General features: G+C 41.0%; 1 protein-coding gene across 4 annotated transcripts in view; it reads right to left on the reverse strand.

Moving 5' to 3' along the window:
* XRCC4 (X-ray repair cross complementing 4) overlaps positions 1-20673 on the reverse strand; it is a 459278-nt gene that overhangs the window by 18327 nt on the left and 420278 nt on the right. The window contains exon 9 of one of the 4 annotated variants that reach the window (XR_012850567.1): positions 16651-16762. The exons of the other annotated variants lie outside the window; for them this stretch is intronic. The gene's annotated coding sequence lies outside the window, so the exon portion shown is untranslated. The remainder of the gene's footprint in view (positions 1-16650; positions 16763-20673) is intronic. 4 annotated transcript variants of the gene reach the window in all.

The following is a 20673-nucleotide window of genomic DNA, read 5'->3' on the forward strand; positions in this document are numbered from 1 at the left end:
GGTTTTGCAGGCTGCTATAGCTAAGAGTAATTTGGAGGTCATTTCAGACAATGTTAGCTCCGGAACTTCCTCTGAGGCTGTGGCCCAGCTGTCCGAAGAGCCACTTCCTTTAGTGCATTGTGGCGCCGGGGAGCGGCCATCTTGCCCCTCCCCCAAGCGAATTATTTTCTGCGGCCGTTTGACCTCTGGTGGGGCTCATACCGGCTTTGTTAGCTGCTCTCACCCGTCTAGATCGTCGGGACAGAATGTTGGAAGCAGTAGGATAAATGCAGGATGATAATGGCGAGGGTTCACTGCGGAGCTACAGACCCATTTTGACTGCTCTCGCTGCGCGCTAATCCACACCCCCCATCCCCGGAAATTTTAATTGTATTTTGTTGAACAATCCATTTTATTTTTTATCCTGATGTACTCTGCTCAACTGGTACCAATATCCCCCTTATAAACTGGAGGCGTGCATTGGGTTTCATTGCACTCTGGTTTCGGGGGGGGGGGGGGCTACTGTGTCACAGATTCTGGAAAGGCAGAGAGGCACTCCTAGGAGGTAGGTTACAAATTAGGGGGGGGGGGGTGAGCTCCAGAGGGACCTGTACTCACCAGATGTGAAGAGAAGGAACACACTCAGAGCAACTTAGCTGAACGATGGATGCTACTACAGGTGTTGGTTCGGCCGATGTGGTATTCTGTTGCCGAACAATGAGAGGAGCTTCTAATGGATGTGGGGACTCCCGGTGTGATTCCGAGAAGAAGAGGCTGTTTGTCATAGATGTCAGCTCTTTACTGGTATTTAGCCGCTTTCTTCAGATGTTCACACTTAAAAGGGGAATAATGCCAACATGTACGGTGATCAACAAACTGTGATCAACATACTGAGATACAGCGGAGGATGCCCGGACCAGGCAAACTGGCTTGGTTTGACGTATGTGGTATATATATGGTAAAATTAAGGCATGCAATTTGGCTAGAACATAGAGGCTTACTTTTTAGTAAAATGTGCAGTGCGTTTGGTTTTAACCACATATCTGACACCATGAATCCAGACATGTAGTGACGGAACGTCCTTCTCTCGGCTCTGGGACCCATTCTATTACCCAGGAATCTGGAACTTTGTCACAACCATTTGGTGACATTTGACCAAGTAATTTTGCCTGGCATGGGCATCCTCAGCTGTATCTTAGTATGTTGATTACTGTACACAAAGAGATGTGTGCATCATCCCCTTTCTAGTACGGACATCTGCAGAGAGCGGCTAAGTATCAGTGTACAGTTGATATCTGTGGCAAACAACCCCTTTTTGCAATCACAACAGGAGTCCCTGCATCCATTAAAGGGGTTTTCCAATGAGGGATAGTTAGGACATATCCACCGGATATGTCATAAATGTAAGATAGATGCGGGTTCCACCTCTGGGACCCCCACATATCTCTAGAATGGGGTCCCCTAAACTCCGTTCTAGCTTTTTGTGCTCATGCTGACTCCCGGCCACTTCCTGATTACATGGTCGGGAGTTATGGAAACAGCGTTACTCGCTGAGCTACGTGGTTTCCGTAATTCCCATAGTAGTGAATGGCAGTTACGGAACCAACTTAGCATGCGAGCTATGCGGTTTCCGTATCTATTATTCGGACATAAATGATGGGAAACCACCTTTAAAAGCTCTTCTTACTGCTCGGAACCAGAATTCAACAGCGGACGTACCAGCACCTGTGGCAGCGTCATCGTTCAGCTGAGCTGAGTTACACTGTCGTCCTTTCCTCCACATGCGGTGAGAACCTACTTCCTAGGAGTTACTTCTCTAGCTGTATTTCCATAATCTGTCACTCAACAGCACCGAGAACCAGGGTTAAGTTCAACCTACACATATGTCCAAGGCATATTACCAAAATCGGGTCACTACTTAGGGGTCCCTATTATTCTAGCTGTTAGAGCCTCTGCAAAAAAGAAATTGACCTGGGAATTCACATAACTAATGAATGAATTTTCACTCTGCACCATCCATTGCACATAAAATTCTGTAACACACCTAGGCGGTCAACATACTCACTACACCCCTAGATAAATGCCTTAGAGGTGTCGTTTCCAAAATTGGTTCACTTTTTCTGGGTTTCTACTGTACTGGTACCACAGATACTCTGAAAATGCGACATCGTGCCCAAAAGCCTTTACAGTAAAATTTGCGTTCCAAACGGCGGTCCTTCCCTTCTGAGTCCTGCTGTGTGCCCAAGCAGTAGATTACAGCCACATGTGGGGTATTGCCGTACCTGTGAGAACCCGAATAACTATTTATAAGGTGTGTCTCCAGTAGCACAAGCTGGGCACAACATATTATTGCAATAAAATGGGCTTAATGGTTAAAAAATTCACAAGGTGCTCTTTCATTTCTGAGGCCTATGTTTCAGTCACGTTGCACAATAGGGCCACATGTGGGATATTTCTAAAAATTGCAGAATACGAGTAATAAATATTGAGTTAAGTTTATCAGTTAACACCTGATGTGTTACAGAAAAGAGGATTACAATCAAATATCTGCCTAAAAATATTACATTTTTAAAATTCACCTCCTCTTTGACTTTATTCCTGTGAAACACCTAAAGGGTTATCAAACTTCCTAAATGCTGTTTTTAATACCTTAAGGGTTGCAGTTTTAAAAATGCGGGATTAAGGGGGGTTTCTAATATACATCCCCCTTAAAACCACTTCAGAACTGAATTGGTCCCTAAACAAATAGTTTTTGGAAATTTTGCTACAAATGCGAAAAATTGCTGCTAAATTTATAAGCCTTCTAACATCCTACAAAAATAAAAGAATGTTCAAAAAAGGATGCCAACATAAAGTAGACATGGGAAATGTCAATTATAAATTATTTTGCGTTTTATGAATATGTCTTACAAATGCGGAAAAAGGCTAAATTTTCAGAATTTTCTAAAAAATGTTTGTTTTTTTTACAAATAAGGACAAAATGTGTTGAATAGATTTTACAACTAGCATAAAGTACAAAGCATCACGTGAAAACATTCTCAGAATCGCTTAGATACGTAATAGCATTCCAGAGTTATTACCAGATAAATAGGAACATGTCATTTTTAAAAAATGGGGCTGTGTCCTGAAGGCCAAACCAGGCTGCATTCTTAAGGGGTGAACCACTTCACAACCACCTATTGTAAATACACGTTCATATTTGCTGGGCTTTGTGCGGAACCGACTTATATTTAAAGGGGTTTTCCTAGTATCATAAATTATCACCTATTTCATAGACTTTTAATAGAGCGGCAGTACGCATGCTTGACTGCTGCTCCATTCAATGTCCTACTCCGGTTGAACAGTGAGGAGCAATAGGGGGTTTGGGACCCCATGTTCTCACAACCGGTGGGGTCTCAGAAGTGGAGCCCCCAGCGATCAGAAAATTATCACCTATTCTGCGAATATGTGATCATTTATGATTCTGGGAAAACCCCTTTAATTCCATTCTCTTTCTGGCTATTGTGTTCCCCACAGCAGTTCCAGCACTCGGCTGTGGATGTTACTAACAGCCCCCGGTCCTGGTGACATCACTGGGACCTGTATTGTTCAGGTCCCAATCACGTGATCACCATGACAAAACCAAAAATTATGGAAGGTATAGGAAAAGATTGTTGCAGTAACAAATTTTCCCAGGACATGTATTGTATAAAATCCTCTCTCTCCCAGCGTCTCCTGTCATAGTGAGATCTGAGGATAGAGAGAACCTATTACACAGAACAGACATATATTCGGCTGAAAGCAATTAGCTATTAACCACTTCCTGCCTGCTCAAGTTAGATTAAAGGGCTACTGGCATAGTCCTCGCCATGAGTGCATACACTCATCACTGCATATATGTCAAATCACCATGTTATAGTACAAATATTACAAAGAATCACAGTATCACATTAAAGGCACTCCATAGCATTCTCCTTGGAATCCACTAACAGGTGGCCATTCATACCCATTCATACAAATATACAAGAGAGATTACATGTGCAGTGCTGTCATACGTGCCTAAAGCTGGATTCACACGAGCACATTACGTCCGTAATGGACGGAACGTATTTCGGCCGCTAATCCCACCCCCCGAACACACTGCAGGGAGCCGGGCTCCTAGCATCATAGTTATGTACGATGCTAGCAGTCCCTGCCTCGCTGCAGGACAACTGTCCCGTACTGTAATTATGTTTTCAGTACGGGACAGTAGTTCCACAGAGAGGCAGGGACTCCTAGCAGTGTGTTTGGTCCGGGACTTGTGAATCATGTGAATCAAAGTCCCCCTTCCTCTATCACATCTTGTACACATATCGCTAGTGAGCCTACGCATCAGTACCAACTGTACAGGTATTAAATATACCATATGGAGCCCCTCGACCTGTATAAGTCCGTCTTCAGCAATGATCAATGTGGATTGCCATGAAGGATTTAGCTCCTCCACATGATGATCTTCCACCTCTGTAGTATATCTCTGCCACTATTTAAAGGACTTTTCCAGCGGCGACAGATCAACAGGATGAGGTAGGAGCTTGCAGAGGATGCATCCTTACTTCACAAGCGCCAGGCCATGCCCCCCAGGTGTAACTCTTTATCACCATATAGCACTGCATGTCTAAAGCAGCCGCAAGAAGGGACTCTTGATAAAGAAGCCAAAGGCCCAGTTCACACATTTAGGATTCGATCAGAATTTTAGTGTGGATTCTAAACCGACATCCTTATCTAATCCGCAAACATTTTGCATCTGATACAAATTAATGGGGATTTTGTAATTCCAATTCACATGCAGCAGAAAAATATCTGCACAGATTTTTGTTCACGCCACAAAAGAAAAACTGTGCGAATAAGAAAACATTTTCGTAAGTATGTCCATCATACTATATCACTAGTTTCCATGATTCCAGGACTCTGCATACAAGAACTATAAACCCTAGTTACGGATGTAGCCATCTTTATCTGGACTCTGATAACTCGCTGCAGCTTGATATCACACAACAAAAAGTCAAGATAAATGGTCTTCCCACTTTGTTTTGAACGCGTTAATAGTCCAGCTACATCTGTACACTACAGACAAATTCAGCCATCTACACTACCGTTCAAAAGTTTGGGGTCACCCAGACAATTTTGTGTTTTCCATGAAAACTCACACTTATATTTATCAAATGAGTTGCAAAATGACTAGAAAATATAGTCAAGACATTGACAAGGTTAGAAATAATGATTTTTATTTCAAATAATAATTTTCTCCTTCAAACTTTGCTTTCGTCAAAGAATGCTCCATTTGCAGCAATTACAGCATTGCAGACCTTTGGCATTCTAGCTGTTAATTTGCTGAGGTAATCGGGAGAAATTTCACCCCATGCTTCCAGAAGCCCCTCCCACAAGTTGGATTGGCTTGATGGGCACTTCTTGCGTACCATACGGTCAAGCTGCTCCCACAACAGCTCTATGGGGTTGAGATCTGGTGACTGCGCTGGCCACTCCATTACAGATAGAATACCAGCTGCCTGCTTCTTCCCTAAATAGTTCTTGCATAATTTGGAGGTGTGCTTTGGGTCATTGTCCTGTTGTAGGATGAAATTGGCTCCAATCAAGCGCTGTCCACAGGGTATGGCATGGCGTTGCAAAATGGAGTGATAGCCTTCCTTATTCAAAATCCCTTTTACCTTGTACAAATCTCCCACTTTACCAGCACCAAAGCAACCCCAGACCATCAAATTACCTCCACCATGCTTGACATATGGCGTCAGGCACTCTTCCAGCATCTTTTCAGTTGTTCTGCGTCTCACAAATGTTCTTCTGTGTGATCCAAACACCTCAAACTTTGATTCGTCGGTCCATAACACTTTTTTTCCAATCTTCCTCTGTCCAATGTCTTTGTGCTTTTGCCCATATTAATCTTTTCCTTTTATTAGCCAGTCTCAGATATGGTTTTTTCTTTGCCACTCTGCCCTGAAGGCCAGCATCCCGGAGTCGCCTCTTCACTGTAGACGTTGACACTGGCGTTTTGCAGGTACTATTTAATGAAGCTGCCAGTTGAGGACCTGTGAGGCGTCTATTTCTCAAACTAGAGACTCTAATGTACTTGTCTTGTTGCTCAGTTGTGCAGCGGGGCCTCCCACTTCTCTTTCTACTCTGGTTAGAGCCTGTTTGTGCTGTCCTCTGAAGGGAGTAGTACACACCGTTGTAGGAAATCTTCAGTTTCTTGGCAATTTCTCGCATGGAATAGTCTTCATTTCTAAGAACAAGAATAGACTGTCGAATTTCACATGAAAGCTCTCTTTTTCTAGCCATTTTGAGAGTTTAATCGAACCCACAAATGTAATGGTCCAGATTCTCAACTAGCTCAAAGGAAGGTCAGTTTTATAGCTCCTCTAAACAGCAAAACTGTTTACAACGGTGCTAACATAATTGCACAAGGGTTTTCAAGTGTTTTCAAATCATCCATTAGCCTTCAAACACAGTTAGCAAACAGAATGTACCATTAGAACACTGGAGTGATGGTTGCTGGAAATGGGCCTCTATACACCTATGTAGATATTGCATTAAAAACCAGACGTTTGCAGCTAGAATAGTCATTTAGCACATTAACAATGTATAGAGTGTATTTCTGATTAATTTAATGTTATCTTCATTGAAAAAAACTGTGATTTTCTTCCAAAAATAAGGAAATTTCTAAGTGACCCTAAACTTTTGAACGGTAGTGTATATAATCTTTAACTATTGTCACTCCCACGCATTATGATATATTAATAACAGAAATCGAATATTAAAAATATAGCCAAAATAAACATCTGTACTAGGAAATCACTCATTTTGTAACTTGACAATCTGCCATGTACAACTGGTCCTTTTGCCAAAGTCAGAACACTTAGACCTTGTTAATGGAAAGAAGAAAATGAATAATTATTTTCATCACAAACCTCTAATTCTCATAGACGGCCAAAGCAGATTACATCAAAATCAAACCTGACCACTGGTCTCAGCTGAATGTAATGTATGGAATCTGTGGATACTTGAAAAGACCGGTGACAATTAGATTGTTTGAAAAATATAACCATGGTCAATGACATTTATCAAGATGGGCTCAACACAATTTATTTCAGTACATCCCATACTATTACCAATGTTACATGGCTGTGTGCTAGATTGTATGTACCGGTTTGCAATGGATGTGGCTGAAAACACTTGAACTTAATAACTAGGAGGGGTGTCCACATACTTATAGTGTATATAGTGAACTCAGACACACATCTAGTTATAGCTGTACTCGGACTGCTTAGTGAGGCTTGTTTGGCAGTCATTGTCACACCCAAGCAGCTCCCCTGCAAAGATTATTACGTTCAACATGTGCTGAACAAGCCAGCCAAAATACATGTACTCTGGATTATGTACTGAGGAGCTGTGACCCCTCCTGTTCTCGGAAACCTTTATTGTGAACTGAAAAACATGTCTTAAAAATTATACAGAAAAATATTGGTAAATAAGTCAAGGGGGTGCATAGAGGGTACAACTAAAGGTGCTGTAGAAAAAATGGTTTATATAAAGAATTAAATTGTTTAGTAGTCATTACTGCGTTTAATAACTTTGTGCGGTCATCAAGTGCTTGACCGTGTTTTAAGTAAAGCACATTAGAGGTGTTCCTGTAGAGATCTTTGGAAGTATCATTTGGAGTTTCTAAATTCCCAGATGGAAGTGACATAAATTTCACTGCTGACATCCCATAAGATACTTAAAGTGCCCACCCAATACAATTCTCCTGCTGGATCTGACAGAAGGGTGCACATTGGGTGGTACAGTTGCCAAGGCAACTATTCGACACACAGAGAGTCTCATGCATGGGTCTTATTAATTTAGAACAGGAGCCATGTACAAGATTCTCTGGACATCGCACAGTTGCCTGGCAACTGTACCGCCCAGTGGGCACCCTGCGCCTCTCAATGCCCAATGGCAGGTTGGGTGGGAGAATTTAGTTGGTGGGACATCATAAAACTAGAGTTTTACTTTAAGGGGCTTCTAAATTTCTGGATTATTTCACTCTGATCTCTCTTTATCAATTTACTTGTATAGAACCCAATTCAAGACAGAGGGATGAAGAGGTTTCACTTTGGCTGTGAGGGTTACATTTCAAGCTCACAAATATGTAGAGAATAAAGAGGTTGCTCAAACAGGACAGTCCCTTTTATAAGCCGTATTAGGAGAGCATTACCTTTACCCTGCAGATCCCCTGTGCAGGACATGTGTGGTGATTGTCATGTTCCCCAGCAATAACAGTTGAAGATATAGCTGTGGGTTGTAGTAGCAGACTTGTGGTTAGCCAATCACCGGGTGGCTTTTATATGGGAAGAAGTTATCCAGGTGGGACAATCTTTTTAATGCGAAAGTGGACCATAAAATTACATTTTCAGACCATGTTTATATAAACGGGGCTGGATTTCCTTGAAGGGCATAAAAAAAAAAAAAACACCTACCATGGCTCCAGCACCTACAACCAAGAGTGCGATACATTTGTAATGGTTCTAAGGAATGTAATACATGACATTAGCAATAAGCTCCTCAAGCAGGCATATACCTAAATCATAACCAATTGATACTTCATACCAAGCCAGATTATAAAAAAAGAGAAATTCCCAGTCTCTTTAGTTTTAGTACATGCATGCTATGAATTACATGTCACATTTACACAAACAGAAATATGTATATCATTAAAGTACAAAAATAAACCACTGTGCAAACACGTCACAGTCCTAAATAAAACTATTGTCCACCTTCTGAGAATTAAAGTTAAAAAAAGTTGCGTGTATTGAAAAGGTATGTGATCATGGATATGTGTCAGAGGCCCAAACAGCATATGTGAATTTGACAAATGAGGCAGAAAGTATGAAATGTTTAGTCTCAGAGACATTTTCTAGTTAAAAAAAGGAAAAAAAGAGGAAAAATAGTAGAACTTCATGGAAATCTGCCAAAGCTTACCAAGAGCGAGTGACATAATTTTCTCCTTAAACTCGCTTTAAAAAACAGCATATGTGACACTGAGTGTCTGCACCACCTGGTTTAAGCGACACAGGGTGCTGGCGGTGTACCTGAAGCATTGCAAGCATTCCTATGTGATACTGGTATACAGAAATAGAGGGGATTGCTAATGAAAACATGACAATGGTCAGTAGAAAAAAAAATCCATTATGGGTAAATTATTTGTAGGCAACAATATATGTACTCAATGGAAGGTATGGCTTGTCTCTCAATGCTCACTCTGAAATTGGGTTCAAAGAAAGCATATGTCTGTACAGGACCTGATGCTACATCTGCACTAGAAGCTTTATTAGGTGAGTGCAGATGTCAATCACAATTCAGTAACCGCTGTACACGCTGAAACCAGATGCTGCTAATGTAACATAACCCAGGGTGTTATACAGATGAATCACCCAAAACCTAATTACACATCAGACTTTGCTATTAGAAAACAGGACAGCATATTTAATAACAGGACTATTCATTTACTGCCCATTTGTTTTTGTTTTCTTGACTTGTTTAATATAACTTTAAAACATTTGTCCTTCAAGTAATACAGAATGGGTGTGCTAACCAATGTCAAAATATACAATGTATATAATATGGCCTATAATGCAACACATCTATGAATCAACCAGACCCAGAGCATGAACCGATCACATCTCACGTGATACAAGATTATTATGAAAGAATATCGGTACGGTCTTAATGCTGCTCCTTCTTGAATCTATTTTTTAGAGAAATCGATTTAATAGCGCAGGTTAAAATGTGACCTGGAATGTTGTGACTGCTGCCAAACAGTTTTTTCTGTCTGCACTACGCCAATCCAGACTTGAGCCAAACACTCGAGTCATTTGAGATAGACTGGTTGCTATGAATACACTATTTAACAGCTACAGACTTTATATGCGGTAGTCATGCTGCAAGTCGCTAGAATCCAGTCGGCCTCAGAATTTTTGAGTCTTCAGCTCTTGGCCAAACTAGTGCGGAGTTGGGGGCAGAGAAGGGCAAGGAGGCTTGGCCAAGATTTTCTTTATTTCTAACCATAAAATTTATTTTTTATCTCAATAAGAAAACAAGTAACAATACTCAGATGTGATGATACTTTACTCAGTCCTACCTAATTGGGTTATGAGCTTTAAACAATTCCTTTTTTGTTAGAAGGGTCCCCCAAAACTGCTGCGAGCTTGAGTAATCACCTGTGTTTTTCGGGGAAACCCGGCAGCAAGTTTACAAGTGCCCCGCAAGAGAAAGTATGCATTATATGGTAATGTAATCAATAGGTTTCATCCCAGAGATGCGCTTTCTGTAGCCGCTCTCCCCTCTGGCTAATTGATGGAGGTCCTAAAGGAGGGAATTTCCCGTAATAACTCAGAATTCCATAATACGGTATTTGAAAATGGATTTTCTAATCCAGATCTCATGTAAATGGTATGGCATATAGCTAGGATGCCATAACATCATGGTCATTGGAAGTGTGACCTCTGGAACCCATGTTATTCAGGAGAATGAAGGGACTGAGGACAATTGGGCTGTTATACTCCCTGAAGACCATTTTATTCTAATGATTAGACAGTGTTCAGGAAGACAGGATCCTATTGCTCAATAAGTGATAGCATTTCCGAGTGATATACTATCACTTACTATGGTGGGAATACCCCTTTAAATTTGGGTCAATACCCAATGCAAGGGTAAACAGAATTACAAGTTCCTTGAGGAGATGAATCAACATAACAAATGCCCAACTGATACAGGGATATGGTAACTGAAGAAACTATGCAACGGAGGTTATTAATGTGTGCTGTAGATACCCTGCTCTACTTTTGTAGAATCAAGGTATAAGGGGTTTGCTATCTTTTGATAATTTAAAGCCAATGGCTAGGGGAGTTCAATCTTGCAAGATACACCCTGAAGAGGGGTTTGATGGTTGGACATGTGTGGTTGAAAAATACTGGTTACTTGTCCACATAGGATGTCGACAGTAGGGTTTCTTAATCTCTTAACGCCCTGTGACGTACTATTACGTCATGGGGCGGTGGACTGTTAATGCGAACTGATGTACTATTACGTAATAGCGTTAACAGGGTACTGTGTCTGCAGACGCGTCTGCAGACACAGTTTTAAAGCAGTGATAGCTTAACCCCTTCCCGCGATTTCACGTACAGTTACGTGATGGGAGATGGTGTTTTCTCACAACTCCACGTAACTGTACGTGAAACAGATAGAGCTGGCTCAGGAGCTGAGCCAGCAACATCACCGCCGGGTGACAGCTGTATGTTACAGCTGGCACCCTGAGGTATCGGCCAGGACCGGAGCTAGCCTCCGATCCGACCGATTAACCCCTCACATGCTGCATTCAATAGAGATCGCAGCATGTGAGGAGTTTATAGCCACCGGCACCCCAGCAACGTGATCGCTGGGTTGCCGGTGGTTGCAGAGGCGATCGGAGGGCTAATACTTACCTCCCGGTCTGCCAGTAACGGAATCCTCCTATGTCCCGTCGTCGGCGGGGCCCAGGAGGCTTCCGGTACCATCGGCAAGATGGCGCCGGCTCAGCTTCCGGCTCAGAAGCTGAGCCGGCGTCATCAGCAGTGTGTGTCCGCTGTATGTTACAGCGAACACCCCGATCTATCGGCAGGAACCGGAGCTAGCTCCGATTCCTGCCATTAACCCCTTTAATGCAGCGATTCAATTCAATCGCTGCATCAAAGTGGTTTGTATGAAATCGGCAGCCCTGCCATGCGATGGCAAGGCTGGCGACTGTTACTATGGCAACAGGATGCCTAACAATGGCTTCCTATCTGCCATTACGGAAGAGCTTGATCGGCTTGCTGTCAGTGAACAACTGACAGTTCTAATACATTGCACTACATAGGTAGTGCAATGTATTAGAACATCAAACAAACAGTTGAACCATCAAGTCCCCTAGTGGGACTAAAGAAAAGTGTAAAAAAGTGTAAAAAAAAAAGTAAAAATAAAAGTTGTAAAAAATACAATAAAAGTTTCAAATAATAACACAAAACACAATCGCCCTTTTTCCCTTACAAGTCATTTATTATTGAAAAAAATAATAAAGCCATACATATTTGGTATCGCTGCGACCGTAACGACCTTAACTATAAAACTATTATGTTATTTATTCCGCACAGTGAACGCCGTAAAAAAAACAACTAAAAAATACTGACATAATTGATATTTTTTGGTCACTTTGTGATCAAAAAGTCGCATGTACCCAAAAATGGTACCTATAAAAACTATAACTCGTCTCGCTAAAAACGAGCCCTCATACAGCTCCGTCGACGAAAAAATTAAAACCGTTATGGCTCTCACAACTTGGCGACAGAAAAAATCCATTCTCTTTACAAAAGTTATTTTATTGTGCAAAAAGTTGTAAAAACATAAAAAGTGCTATAAATTAGGTATCACTGGAATCGGACTGACCTGCAGAATAAAGGCAATATGTAATTTATAACACATGGTGAACGCTGTATAAAAATAATAATTAAATTAAATAATTTAAAAAATATGCCAGAATTGCTGTTTTTTGGTCACCTTCCCGAGGGGAACGTTTCTTCTGTTTCAAGTGGCGAATTATCAAGGCCCCTAAAATTAGGGAACCAGGAAGGGGAGGGCCCAAACATATCTGCTGGAAGGGTGCCCGTATTATACCAGGACAACACTTCCCAGCAAAATTCCTCAAACTGCAAAGATCCCGAGTGTGGACCAAAAGGGGAATAAGTAAGGACCATTTAATAGTGCGACACCGGCCTGTGCAGAAAGGATTGTGTCACAGCGTAACAAATATCTATGGATTATTTTATTGTTTTTTTTTACCCCATTATTATATCACCTGACTATGCCCCTTATATACTCCGCCCGCCTTACATGTACCCCCACATTATAAACGGAAACACCAGTAAGACTCCAAACAAAACTACTACAAGCAAAATCCATGCTCCAAAAGCCAAATGGCGCTACCTCCCTTCTGAACCCTACAGTGTGCCCAAACAGCAGTTTACTTCCACATATATGGCATCGCCATACCTGGGAGAACCCTTTTAACAATTTTTGGGGTGTGTGTCTCCAGTGGCACAAGCTGGGCGCCACATATTGGCATATCTATGGAAAAAAAATCCCATTTTTACTCTGCAACATCGAGTGCACACCAATTTCTGCCAATCACCTGTGGGGTTAATATGCTCACTACACCCCTAGGTGAATACCTTGAGGGGTGTAGTTTCCAAAATGGGGTCACTTCTGGGGGGGATCCACTGTTTTGGTCCCACAGGGACTTTGCAAATGCGACATAGCGCCCAGAAACCAATCCAGCAAAATCTTTACTCCAAAAGCCAAATGGCGCTCCTTCCCTTCTGAGCCCTACTCTGTGCCCAAACAGCAGTTTATGACCACATATGTGGTATTGCCATACACAGGAGAAGTTGCTTTACAAGTGTTGGGGTGCTTTTTTTCATTTATGTGTTGAGAAAATGAAACATTTTCAGCTAAAACTACGTCTTATTGAAGAAAAAGGATTTTTTTTATTTTCACTGCCCAATTATAATAAAATCTATGAAACACCTGTGTGGTCAAAATGCTCACTACACCCCTAGATGAATTCCTCAAGGGGTGTAGTTACGTGAATAGAGTCACTTTTGGGGAGTTTCCACTGTACTGGTACCTTAGGAGCTTTGCAAAAGTGACATGGTGTCAAGAAACCATTCCAGCAAAATCTCTGCTCCAAAAGCCAAATGGCGCTCCTTCTGTTCTGATCCTTGCCGTGTGCCCAAACAGCAGTTTATGACCACAAATGGGGTATTGCCTTACTCCAGAGAAGTTGCTTTACAAATGTTGGGGTTCTTTTATTCCTTTATTTGTTGACAAAATGAAAAATTTTGAGCTAAAGCTACGTCTTATTGGAAGAAAATGATTATTTTTATCTTCACTGCCCAATTCTAATAAAATCTATGAAACCCCTGTGGGTTCAAAATGCTCACTACACCACTAGATGGATTCTTCAAGGGGTGTAGTTTCCTATATGGAGTCACTTTTTTGGTGTTTTTACTGTTTTGGTCCCTTAGGGGCATTGCAAATGCAACGTGGTCTCCGGAAACCATTCCTACTAAATTTGAGCTCCAAAAGCCAAATGGCGCTCTTTCCCTTCTAAGCCCTGCCATGTGTCCAAACAGCCTTTTATGACCACATGTGGGGTATTGTTTTACTCGAGAGAAATTGCTTTACAAAAGTAGTGGTGCATTTTCTCCTTGTGGAAATTAGAAAAAATTAGCTAAACCTACATTTTCTTTGAAAGAATGTAGATTTTCATTTTCACGGCCTACTTCCAATAATTTCTGCAAAAAACCTGCAGGGTCAAAATGCTCACTATACCCCTAGATAATTTCCTCAAGGGGTATAGTTTCCAAAATTGGGTTACTTTCGGGGGATTTCCACTGTTTTGGCGCCGCAAGAGCCTTTCAGACCCGACATGGTGAATAAAATATTTTCTAATAAAAAGGAGGCCCCAAAATCCTCTAGGTGCTCCTTTGTTTCTGAGGCCTGTGCTTCAGTCAATAAGTGCACTAGGGCCACATGTGGGTTATTTCTAAAAACTGCAGAATCTGGGCAATAGATATTGAGTTGCGTTTCTCTGGTAAAACTTTCTGTGTTACAAAAAAAATTGATAAAAATTTAATTTCTGCAAAAAAAAAAAAAGACATTTGAAAACTTCACATCTACTTTGCCTTAATTCCTGTGAAACATCTAAAGGGTTAAGAAACTTTCTAAATGCTGTTTTGAATACTTTGAGGGGTGAAGTTTTTAAAATGGGGTGACTTATCGAGGGCTTCACAACTGAACTGGTCCCTGTAAAAATAGCCTTTTGAAATTTTCTTGAAAATGGGAGAAATTGCTGCTAAAGTTCTAAGCCTTGTGATGTCATAGAAAAATAAAAGGATGTTCAAAAAACAATGCCAATCTAAAGTAGACATATGGGTGATGTTAATTAGCAACAATTTTTTGTGGTATTACGATCTGTCTTACAAGCAGATACATATAAATTTAGAAAAATGCAAATTTTTGCAATTTTTCGCTACATTTTGGTGTTTTTCACAATTAAATACTTAATGTATCGAGCAAATTTTGCCAGTGACATAAAGTCCAATGTGTCACGAGAAAACAATCTCAGAATCACTTGGATAGGTAAAAGCATTCCAAAGTTATTACCACATAAAGTGACACATGTCAGATTTGAAAAAATTGGCTGTGTCCTGAAGGCCAAAACAGGCTGTGTCCTTAAGGGATTAAAGCTATCACTGCTTCAAGGCCAGGACCGGAACTAGCCTCCGATCCGGCCGATTAACCCCATAAATGCAGCGCTCAAAAGTGAGCGCTGCATCTAAGGTGTTTACAAGCAGATCGGAACTCTGCAATGAAATTGCAGGGTTCTGATGACTGGTCCGGCAGACCGGAAGCCTAAAAATGGCCTCCTGCCTGCCTAGAATGGATGTCTGCTAGGTCCCGCCCGGAGGCCTTTAATTATAGGAAAACAATGAAACTGTTAAAAAAAAGTACACGTATTTGGTATCACCGCGTCCGTAATGACCCTATCTATAAAACTGTAATGTTATGTTTCCCACACGGTGAACACCGAAAAAAAAAAGATAAAAAACAATGCCATAATCGCTATTTTTTTTAGCACCACCCCTCACAAAACATGGAATAAAAAGTGATCATAAAGTCCCATGTACCCCAAAATAGTACCAATAAAAACGAAAACCTGTCTCGCATAAATAAGCCCTTACACAAAATGTTCTGGCTCTCAGAATATGGCGACACAAAATGTGCAGAGTGTCCAAAAGCGGATAAGATCGGGTACCATTTATCAGTGCGACACTGGCCAGCTATCTCTGAAATATTATTTATTTACCGCATTATTATACCCTCCTATTATGCCCTCATGTACCCTGCACCGATTACATATGACCCCACATTATAAACTGAAATACCAGCAAAACCTCAAACAGAACTTCTACCAAGCTAAATCCGCGCTCCAAAAGCCAAATGGCCCTCCCTCCCTTCTGAACCCTATAGCGTGGTCAAACAGCAGTTTATGACCACATATATGGCATCGCCATACCCGGGAGAACCAGCTTAGCAGTTTACGAGGTGTGTGTCTTCGGTGGCACAAACTGGGCACAACATATTGTGCACTAAAATGGCATATCAGCAGAAAATGGCAATTTTGCACCATCCGCTGCGCATTAATTATTAATGGAAAAACAACTGTGGGGGCAAAATGCTCACTACACCCCTTAAAATGCCTCAAGGGGTTTAGTTTCCAAAATGCGGGTCACTACTTGGGGATTTGTTTTACCCCCAAAGTAGTGATATGACCTCGGAGCCCTGCAATTGTGGGCAAATGCTCTGAAAATACCCAAAATGGAAGCCAAATGCGCATGTTGCTCTTCACTTCTGAGCTCTGTCATATGTCCAGGCAAATGTTAAATGCCTTGAGGGATGTAGTTTCCAAAATGGGGTCACTTCTTGAGGGCTTCCACTGTACTCTGGTACCTTAGGGTTTTGCAAATGAGACATGGCATCCCAAAAACTTTTTAGCAAAATCTGCATGCCAAATAGCGATCCTACCTTTCTGAGCCCTGCCGTGTGTCCAAACAGCAGTTTATGACCACATGTGGAGTATTTCCGTACTCTGGAGAAATTGCTTTACAAATGTTGGGGTGCTTTTTCTCCTTTATCCCTGAGGAAATATAAATATTCAACTTTTTAGTGGAAAAAATGTTGATATTCATTTTTACGGCCTAATTCCAATAAATTCTGCAAAAGACCAGTGGGGTCTAAATGCTTAGTATACCCCTAGATAGATGCCTTAAGGGGTGTAGTTTCCCAAAAGGGGTTTCCTACTATTTTGGTTCCGCAGGAACTTTGCAAACGTGACATGTCACCCGAAAACCATTCCAGCTGAAATTGAGTTCCAAATGGTGATCCTTCCCTTTTGACCCCTGCCGTGTGTCCAAACAGCAGTTTATGACCACTTATGGGGTATTGCCATAATTGGGAGAAATTGCTTTTCAAATGTTAGGAAATTTTCTCTCCTTTGTGCCTTGTAAAAATTTAAAATATCTACGTATTATTGGAAAAAAATTTAAATTTTCATTTTCACGGCTTCATTGCACTAAATTCATCCAAAAAAAACTGTGGGGTCAAAATGCTCACTATACCCCTTGATAATTCCTTGAGGGTGTAGTTTGCCAAATGGTGTCTTTTTGGGGGTGTTTTCACTGTTTTGGTATCACAAGACCTCTTCAAACCGGACATGGTGCCTAAAATATATTCGAATAAAAAGAAGGCCCCAAAATACTCTAGGTGCTCCTTTGCTTCGGAGGTCTGTGTTTCAGTGAATTGGCACACTAGGGCCACATGTGGGATATTTCTAAAAACTGCAGAATGCGGGCAATAAACATTGAGCTGCGTTTCTCTAGTAAAACCTTCTGTGTTACAGAAAAAAATGGATTAAAAATGAATTTCTGCAAAAAAAAATGAAATTTGTAAATTCTAGAAAAATAAAAGGATGTTCAAAAAATGATGCCAATCTAAAGTAGACATATGGTAAATGTTAATTAGCATTTATTTTGTGTGGTATTACTATCTGTCTTACAAGCAAATACTTTTAAATTTAGAAAAATGCAAATTTTTGCCGTGTTTCACAAAATTTTTGTGTTTTTCACAATAAAATACTGAATGTATCAACCAATTTTTATCACTAACTTAAAGTATAATGTGTCACGAGAAAACAATCTCAGAATCGCTTGGATAGGTATAAGAATTCCAGAGTTATTTCCACATAAAGTGACATGTCAGATTTGAAAAATGGGTCTTCGTCCTGAACGTGCCAACTAGTCTATGTCCTAAAGGGGTTAACTACAGTGCTCAAGTACACACAACAGGTCATGATTTGAGAATCTCCCATACTGTACATGAAACCGTTGTAGTAATTACAGATGCAATGTTGCTATAATATACTCACCTCGCTCAGCTCCAGCGCGGTCTCCTACAGCCGCAGCAGGAATAAGGTTCTTGGTTGTGTACCAATCAGGGAACCAGCCAATCATTGCTAAGCATTCTATTTAAAATCTGAATGTACTGGCATCAGTGCCAGTTATGCCTAGTTGCGTTTTTGACTGCTATATAGTTGCTAATAGTTTCTGACCCGGCTTGTCCCTGAACCTTTTTCTGGACTCGCTTTCAGTTATTTTGTTTACCCGTCTCTGAACCTTGGAACGTCTGATCTCCCGTTTGCCTGCTGATTTTGAGCTTGTAGTTCTTCTACTTGTTTGATCCTTGCATCTCATTATGCACCTGGCTTATCCTCTGGTTTTGATATTTTTCTGACTGGCTTCTGGTATCAACCACTAGCTCTGGTAATGACTATGCTACGTAAACACCTCCCTTGCATCCGCCAGTTCTCGGGACCATGAAATCACTGTACAGTGGTTAAGGGATGAATAAGGGACCCCCTTAAAATCTGAACCCCAGTATAGCCCGTGCCAAGCTGCCTGTGGCTTCTACAATCACTGCAGGTGAGCAGTTCATAACAGATACCAGTTCATTATCTGTTGGTGCTGCTTGCGGACTAGAGTTGAGGATATACTTGAGGACTAGAGAAACGCAGGTCTACAAGGAAATGCAGAGCTATGAACATATCCTGTCCACTGAGCTGCATGTAGATAAGCTTTTCTCCTCTGAGGCTTCAGTCCCCATCATTAGCATTCGCAACCAAATGTTAATACATATCATATTAACAAGTGTGGACTCTATATATTCTCTTACTTGTATTATTGCCGAACGACTGAACCCCCAAAAGTATATTAAATTCACATAGTCTAAAGATACACATCAGTTTTAAAGCGCATTCTTGCAGAATGTAAAGTAGCATCTTTCTGACAATCCTCCAGGAGTTGTTTAGCAAAACTACATATCTATGAACATCTGTGTTAATGTGAAAGCAGAGCAAAGCCAAATAATTAAAATGGATTTAAATGTTCAGGTCGAGTACAAGTTTTTCTTCATCTGGGTCTTCCTTGATCACAGCTCTTGCTTGGCTGACCTAAATATATTCTGACATCACTTGAGCAATGGAGTGTTCTGTTTTGTCTCTCAGCCGGGAAAATTCAACCACAGTTGATTCTGTAATTGATTCATTAGCATGCAGAGTGTAATGGTGAGCTCGAATAAAAGCATTGTTAATACAATCAGATCACATGTACTTTTCCGGCAAGACAAATACATGTAGTGGTATGGTAAATTAACAAGATAAATATCAGAAATTAGCTTCAAGACTGTTATTAGCAGGGTCCAAGGACCTGTTCACACGATGATTCTGGACGAACAGACAGAAAAGTATCCTGGGAGATTATAGGTTTCTGGGAGATGAACATGTGAACCTTTGACAAACGCACACAAATTTTAAGTAACAAGTAAATTGTTTTTTGAAGGTACAGTACAGACGTTCTTAATGAACAGCACAATTTTTTTTAGCTAAATTAAAACGTAACTTTTAGTTACTACCAAAAATATAAGAAATTATAATGGTCCCCTTACAATGTTCTGGTAGAAAATCCAATAATCTGCACTCACTAAACGAACTACTGGAGGTATACCACCTAAGCAAATAGACGGACTATGTATCTATAATTATTCATATTACATGACATATTCCAAAGTTGCAGGATAGCTGCAGACTATCCAATATAATTCTAATTAATATATAGTATCAGTGCAGACGCATTGTTATTAAAATATATGATATAAAAGGATATGTAGTGTAGAGTCCACTTCAGAGCCACATCTCCAACAGAGAGTTTAAACTGAAGACATCATGACATGAAGTTTGGAGAACACTTTGAAACCAGCTTCTTGTGTCCTACTTGAGATAAATGAACCATGTGCAAATTCAGAGTCTATCCTGCTGTTCCGATGCAAAGGTCGTCTCCAGGTCTCTCTCCCAATGCTGTATATATGGAGGAGGGGAGGCATTAGATGGGGAGATGGGGAGTCTGTAAGTACCGGACAAAGTCAGTTGGGTCACACCAGACTTTGTACATAAGGATTCAAACATAATCTTAGCCCAAACAAATTCCCCCGGGGACTGGAGAGAGTTCAAAAAATGCCTAAGCTGTATCACTTGCCAGAAGGCGAGAGACAATGTTCCACACATTCCAGCAGGTCAGTGGCTAACTCCCATGCATGACCTATTGGGAAATTAGAGGCGCTAAACAGGTTGGAAGAAAGCCAGGTTCAGAAAGGCTCTCTCTAGTGTCCAGGGAAAACTCCAGGATTACCAAAAACGGAAAACAATAGCGAATGGTCCTGGGAAACGTCACTCTTAGGAAATAAACAGGCTGATACCTTGAGATTGGAAGAAATGTCAGGATGTGCCAAGAGACCTCAAAAGTCTACTCGGCACCCAAGGAAAAACTGGCAATAGGGTGGCGTAGAATCCATCCATCAGAACCCATTGTTTGGAAGATCTATGTCTGTACCGGTCAACAATACTTAGCAAATGGCCCGTATGATAGTATGCTTGAAAGTCCGGAAGTTCAATAACTCTACGAGGATTGGGATGGGCCATGCGGGTCCTTGCGATTCTTG

Source organism: Rhinoderma darwinii, chromosome 1 (genome assembly GCF_050947455.1).
Source record: "Rhinoderma darwinii isolate aRhiDar2 chromosome 1, aRhiDar2.hap1, whole genome shotgun sequence".
Classification (NCBI taxonomy): Eukaryota; Metazoa; Chordata; class Amphibia; order Anura; family Rhinodermatidae; genus Rhinoderma; species Rhinoderma darwinii.